We start from the raw sequence: 7,542 nt of genomic DNA on the forward strand, positions 1-7,542 counted from the left end.
GAGATGAAAATTGTCCATTAATTTGTCCCATAATTCACAAAACTGGCAGCTAATTAGATGTTTTCTGGATCCATGATGATTCGTAGGACTTTTAAATTTTTTATAAATATTTGATGAATAATCAAGTTGCAGAGTAAGAAGCAAAATAACCAATATACATATGAAAATTGTTGAGCCTCATTTATAATCAAAGAAATGGAAATGAAGACATTGGGAGAGCATCCTTCTTATAAAATTGGTAAAATTGGTGAGGATCAAAGACAACAGTCATGTTCATACACTGCTGACGACAGTGCAAAGTGGTACAAGTTTTCTGTGGGGAGGGGGAGGATTTGGCAAAATTTATCAAATGCTTTAAAAATTCACATACCCCTTAGTTCCAAAATTCCACTCCATGAATGTATTCTAAGAAAATAATGGATGTGCACAAGCGTTCGACTTCAAGAACATTCAGCAGAGTATTTTTTATAATAGTGAAAAAGCAGAACCTAAAACTTTTAAACTGTATCAGTTAAGCAAAATATTGTATATCCATATAAGAGAATGCCATTTTGCTATTGAAAATTACATTGAAGGTTTTTTTTTTTATTATTGTTTCAAAGACATACTTGTAACATATTTTGGTTAAAAAGGAGTTTACAAAAATTATGACCTTATTTTTGGTAAAAGCAAAGTGTTAAAGGTGAAAAGGTAGATAGGGTTTTGATGGTATTAAGTACTAATTGGGCCAGGGAACACAAGAATGCCTGGCTTATGCCCTGCCAAATTTCCCTGTTTCTTTCAGTTTTCTCAAAGAAGAGAAACGCAGAGAACAAATCCAAATCATAAACAGAGTACCAGCTTATTAGCTGGGTCAGTGCCTGAGAGGTCCGTGAGATTTCTTAGTCAAAGGTGAAGGGGGGACCTATATGGTGCTTCTGTCTCCGCACCACAGCCAAAAGCAGGGACTCTACTTAGGCACGCATACAGAGAGAGGAAGGAAAGCCAGGCCTGAGTAAGTTATTGATCTCATTGCATAGAATGAGGAGAGTCAATGAAAGTAAACTACCAAGGCACCACCTTTTCATCGGTCACCAGGCCCACTAGTAAACACAGCCTAATGAATGCCATAGAATTCCATCAATAACAGTAGCAGATTTCCTTCCCTGGGGTCATGAGGCAGGGTGGGGAGGAAGGTATGCTTACAGGTCAGCTGAAAGACCCAGAGCCACAAGGTCCTGCCCACACCGCACCATTTCAGCAATCTGTTGCTGCCTACCAAATTGCTCCAAACCCAGCGGTTTACGACACGGTTCTGTGGGTTGACCAGGCTCTGACATGCTGCTCCGTCCCGCGTGGGATAGCTGAGTTGAGTCACGCAGCTGCATTCAGCTGGGTGCTTGGCTGGTGCCAGAACCTCGCAGCTGGAATCTCACACTCCAGTCTCACTCCTCACTCCGTAGTGTTACCTGAATCTCTTTGTGCACGGTGACCGGCTTTAAAGAAAGAGTGTTCTAAGAAAATAAGCCCTGTCTTAAAAAGGTACCCAGGATTCATCGTAATCAGGTATGGCAAGACACTCAGACACAGAAATGATTGTCATGAAGGAAGACGTGTATACTCAAGATCCCGAGAACCAGGGGCAGGGGGCACATTGGCTTGGTGTGTGAGAGTCAGATAAAGGAGCTGGTTGGAGGTGTGGGCTCTGGATTGGTTGGTTTATACATCAAAGTTGTTCTCACAGGGAAGTCATTTACAATCTCTAGGAATCAGAGAGCCTGGGAAGGTCAGTGTCTCCAGGATCAAGGCCCCAAATGCCAGCGCATCAAGAATACAGAGAAAAAGAAAATATAGTCCATACAAGCCCCAGTATGCAAGCTCTTGCCAAGCCTCTGCTTCCATCATGTTTGCTAAGATCCCATTGACAAAAGCCAATCACACGATCAAAGCAAGAGATAATATAGGAGAGAAGTAAACAAAGACATGGATTTGGGAGATATTACCCATTGAGGGCCATCAATGTCATTGTTACTTCATGAATATTGCTGAATGAAAGGATATTTGCCAAAGTCAACACTGGTCACCCTTTGAGTCTAGAGTTATTTATTTTGTTCTTTTATTCTATTTTGTCCTTTTCACCCTATAAAATTTCTTATTTTCAACGATGAACGTACATTATTTTTGTAATAAGAACAAAGCCAAAATTAATCAACTAAATAAATACTACTGTCTTAGATCAGATTCCCTAGAAGCAGAACCTAACCTGAGGACTCTTGTGCAAGTGATTTAGTGCTGCCATGAGAAAACCAACCTGAGGGAAGTGAGAAAAGCAGAAGAGGACCAGAGAAGGAGCTGAGCAAGAGTGTGATCTCAGGTGAGGTCGAGTAAGGTGCGCTACAGGATGACCAGCACCATGGGGCCGGCTCACCTTGAGGCAATGGGGTCAGGTGTTTGTACCTTGTTTAGTCATCATCTGTGGCTACCCCTGGGGAAGAAGGTATAACCTCTCAGACCTCTCCTGGAAATAGAAGTCCCACAGTGGAGAGCAAGTCTCTGGGGAAGGACGCAGCTTTCAGCCCTTATGAGGCAAGCTCCGAGCCTCTGGGGGATAGGTGTACCCCCTCTATAAAGGGGACCACTATCATCTACTATAGCTACTCTAGCTTGTTCCACAGGGTGATCTGGATCTTCTCACATGAGTGCCTCTGAACCCCACCACAGAGTCCAAATAAGCCCTCTAAACAGAGAAGAGACATCAAGTATTGTATACTGATGAATGGATGTTAAGTATGTGGAACTCAGAATTTCTCTGTTATGTATATACTATGAATCCTTTATGACTTCAGGGAGTGGGATTCTAAGGAGCCCACCAGGATATTATAGATAAAACATCACTCTTTTCTCTTGGAATAGCTGTGACTCTGATGATAAGGCAGATTTTGCCAAACACTTCCCCCATATTTTTTTCCTCTGGGCTGAAATCATGCATGAGAAATTCCAAAAGGGATCATTTTTTTCTAAAGGTTACAGGCCTAAATTATAAACTCAAGTCAATAAGTTAGATGTCTAAAAATTCTAAAAATAAGGGTGGATAATAAGAGTGTTTTCTCAACCAAAACCACAAACTTCCCTCTGCTGCACTCAGAGAAAGCAGGAGAAACTCATCTTTCTCCCCACGTGGAAAAACGGGAAAGAGAAATCTACCAGATGCTTTGTATTTTGTGCACTGGCAATGTATTTCCATCAATCTCATTTATTTTTGCTTGAAGTCTTATTTTCAGGCCATTACATTCAAATACTGAATCAGGCCATATCCATAAAGATGCTCTGGGAGAAGGAAATGGCCGTTTATTAGCAAGCATGCTTGTTTTCTGGTTTTTACCATCGGTGATAACATGAAACTGAAGGAGGGAGCAGTGATGGCTCATAGAATCTTCAGTAAGCAATTTTTCTTTTTTTTCTTGCGTGATCTTAGTTCCCTGACCAGCGATCGAACCATGCCCCCTGCAGTGGAATCGGAGATTCTTAACCACTGGACCGCCAGGGAAGTCCCTTAAGTAAGCAATTTGATAGAGGTTCCTGGAAACATGGAGCATCTGGAAGTCTCTGCTAGGTGAGCTATGGACAGAACAGAGAATGGCCTTGTCAAAAGGGCTCCAGATTCACCAAATTGAGAGATAGACAATAAAAATGAGACAAAGGGTTCCAACACTGCCATGGTCCAAGTGAGATGGAGTGTGAGGCCAAAGTACTGCCACCCAGCTTCTTCCCAAACCCCACCTGCCTTCAACAACTAACCTATATGACCAGCCAGAAAGAAAACAATTGAGGCCAGGAATTTACAAAATTAAATTAAAAAGAAATGGGCACATAGCTATACAGCTGGCTAGAAAGACAGCCAAAACTGTAATCCAGAAGTATCAATATAATGATCTTTCTAAAACATTGTTCAACCACTGATTAAATAGAATTTTATGCTTTTCAACATAATGAATAGGTTTTACACATTTTTAGAATTTTTTCATATACATAAAGCCACAGAAAATAAATCAATCGATCTTTTTACGCATGATATTTCTTGTTTGGGATTTGGACAGTTCAACTGCTTTAATTTTCTCATGGAAGATTAGCATGGAGGCACACAGTTAGCAAACTAGACCTCTGTTTCCAAACTTCTAATTCTAGTTCTTTCTCAATTTCTCCCCTCTCTCTCCCTCTCTCATTCTTTCTCCCTCTTTTCCTCCTTCCCGCTATCCTCATCTCCACTCCAATAAAAAGTTTGACAGATCCGTCCCTTCCCCTTCTCACAGGGGCTCACTACAGGCCATCTGGTCGTGTGATCTATGGTCACCTCTCTGGGAGACTCTGCAGGTTAACAACAGTCCTTTGAAGAAGCCAGTGGCTCTTCCCAGTCCTGAGAAGTTGAAGCAGTGAGTACCACATGCTAACACTTCCTCCCCCTGAGAAGCTGGCTTTGGAAGGAGAGGGAGATCAGCAGGGCTTCTCTGATGCTGGCCTGCAAGTGACTCCACCTGGCAGGGGTTGAGGAAGGAAGAGCAATCAGTCCTTGGGGACCCTCCCCTGGGTGTTGCCCATCTTCCAGTGGCAGGACACAGCAGCTGCCAGTGGACAGGATGAAGAACACATTAGAGATTCCACTCCCAAACCAGAAGTTTCAAGCTAGTTCTAGTTACTTCACTTGGAATATATTAGGCGAAACCCCATGAAATTGCCAACAGTCGACTGCTTTGACCTAAAAAAAAATGGTCAAACCGAATGTCACATGTGTCCACCTAATCTATCCTGCATGACGTCTCTGAATGACAAGGAAATTGTGGCAGTAAAAGAAAACCTTTGGAGGGACTCCATTCATCACGTTGACTGCATCACTCTCATGCTTGAAAATATTCAGTGGAATCCCCATTAACCCCACGGTAAAGTTCACATCCATCACCGTGGCACAAAGCCCTCTTCAAGGGCTTCAGTCCACCTATCAATAGTATTCATTCCTACTTCCCAGTACCCACCCAATCTGTCTTTACCTTTCCAAACCTTTCTCTCCCTCCACCTCTTGAAGTTCAGTGTAAGTCATAAGTGTGCAAAGTTTCCAACTTGCCTCCAATTCTTTTACACATTCAACGTATCTTGTCTTCCAAAAAGCAAAGGATAACAGACAGAAGAACTATAATCAAAGCATGATGATGAACTTGACCTTCTTTTCCAGAGCTTGAATAGTTATTTGAAATTGACCTCACAAATTCAAAAGACAATTCTGAGTTTCTGTTGAAACAATAATACATTACTTGCTCTTCAACCAATAAAGGGAGAGAGATGACAGGATAATCCTCAGTCCATGGGACTCTTCCATGGGGTTGAGGAAACTGACAGTTGTGCATCTTCCAGGACAATACCACCCAGAATTCCTTGGAGAAAAAAATAAATGTTTTCTCAGTAGCTTAGGTAGGGGCACTCATGTTGGATCTTCCTTCAGGAGTTCCTCAGGTGATTGGATTCACAGAAAATTGGCCTTTCTGGCACCATATTCTTCCATAAAAGTGATGGACCATCTGAATCATGAGAAGTCGGAACCCAAAGGACCCTCTTGCTAATACTCACACTAGGAGGTTACTGGGCTGGTTAGGAACTGCAAACATGTCCACTACAGAGGCCAGTGTTCTTGATTGGATCTCTTCCCAGAGAGTCTACAGACCATATTTCCTTTGTTATACTCCGACCCTAACAATGGGCATGTGATTTATTTTCTGGGACATTGCTAATGAGAACCGCGTTTTATCAGAATTTCTACACCTTCCTCTTTGCACCTATCTCTTCTCTTACTTTTTTCTAGTAAACACGTTTCTTTTAACTTTCAGATAGGTTGAATCAGGGGTTGATGAAAGCCTATTTTACTTTGGTTTCCCCCAGCCACATGATTCATGCCCCCCAAGACATGGATTCATGTGAAAGTAGTTTTTCTGGAAGGCAATGCCAACAAATACGTGCAGGGGACTGGGAAAGTGAGCTAGGTAGGAAAAGGAGCCAAAGGTTCAATGTCAATCACGTTACCCCTGAGGGTAACTGGAGCTTACACAGCTGAGGAGTTCTGAGAGCCAGGGTAGGACACATGCTTCAGAGTTTTCTCAGCTGAGGGGTACCAGGGAACCACAATATATGTACTTACCCCCTCCGTCATTGGGGGAGAGCTGCTGCGGAGTGGGGGAGTGGTGAATTCCACAAATGTCCGATCATCTGGCAGGTGTGCAAAGGGAGTTTTGGGTCAGAGAGCGATGTCAGGCAAAGTAAACGCTGGCAGTTGGAAGGTAAGGGGGTGAGAAACAAGAACTGGGGGGAGGGGTGCTGACGGTGTCTGCTACAAAGTTAAACTCAATTAAAGAAGAAAAGAGCTTTTTTTTTTTCCGGTAAGCGGCCTGAGGTGACCTCTAAAAATGGTCCGCTATTTGCTCGACCCAGAAAACCCCAAAGCAAGTCAAGAGGTTCAAACCTTTGTGTTCACTTTAAGAACACTCGTGAAACTGCCCAGGCCATTAAGGGTATGCATATCTGAAAAACCACCAAGTATCTGAAGGGTGTCACTTTAGAAGCAATGTGTGCCATTCCATCATTACAATGGTGGAGTTGGTAGGTGTGCCCAGGCCAAACAGTGGGGCTGGATGCAGGGTCGGTGGCCCAAAAAGAGTGCTGAATTTTTACTGCACATGCTCAAAAATGCAGAGAGTAATGCTGAACTTAAGGGCTTAGATGTAGATTCTCTGGTCATTGAGCACATGCAGGTGAACAGAGCCCCCAAGATGTGGCGCAGGACTTACAGAGCTCATGGCCGGATCAACCCATACATGAGCTCTCCCTGCCACATTGAGATGATTCTTACTGAAAAAGAACAGATTGTTCCTAAACCAGAAGAGGAGGTTGCCCAGAAGAAGAAGATATCCCAGAAGAAACTGAAGAAATAGAAACTTATGGCCCGGGAATAAATGCTGCAAAAAATAAATGCAAATAAAAGTAAAAAAAAAAAAAAGAAGAAGAAGAAGAAAAGAGGCAAAGGCATCAGGAAAGACAAAGTGAGAAAGATGCTAATCAGAAAAGCAGCTCTGGAGCCTGGAGCCTGTTGAGTGGGGCTGGGTCTTGATGCCAAAATGGTGACCTCTGGGAGAGCTCACGCCAATCAGTATTCTCTGGGACCTCCATCACCAGTGTCCTTGCCCCCTCAGTGAGCCACACCCAACCCCCTCCTCCCCAGGAGACCCTCCAAGACCCCTAGGTAGGTCTGGCCCAGGCTGATATGCAGTCACGGCTTTGCCCTGGGTCCCAGTGCACATGAAGCCTTGTGTGTCCCCTCCAAGAGTAGAGTCTCTGTTTCCCCCAGCCCTGTGGAGCTCTTACTCAAACCCTGCTGGCCTTCAAAGCCAAATGATTTGAGGGCTCCTCCTCCTGATGTGAGATCCCCAGGCTTGGGAGCCCGACATGGGGCTCGGAACTCTAACTCTTGTGGGAGAACCTCTGTATGAGAAAAGAATCGGAAAAAGAATGAATATATGTATATGT

At 43.5% G+C, this 7,542-nt stretch overlaps 1 pseudogene; it reads left to right on the forward strand.

Annotated features, from left to right (window-relative positions):
- Positions 1–6,425: 6,425 nt before the first annotated feature.
- LOC133093749 (large ribosomal subunit protein uL22-like) lies at positions 6,426–6,989 on the forward strand (annotated as a pseudogene).
- The last annotated feature ends 553 nt before the right edge of the window (positions 6,990–7,542 follow it).

The sequence above is a fragment of the Eubalaena glacialis genome, chromosome 6 (assembly GCF_028564815.1).
Source record: "Eubalaena glacialis isolate mEubGla1 chromosome 6, mEubGla1.1.hap2.+ XY, whole genome shotgun sequence".
NCBI classification, from domain to species: Eukaryota; Metazoa; Chordata; class Mammalia; order Artiodactyla; family Balaenidae; genus Eubalaena; species Eubalaena glacialis.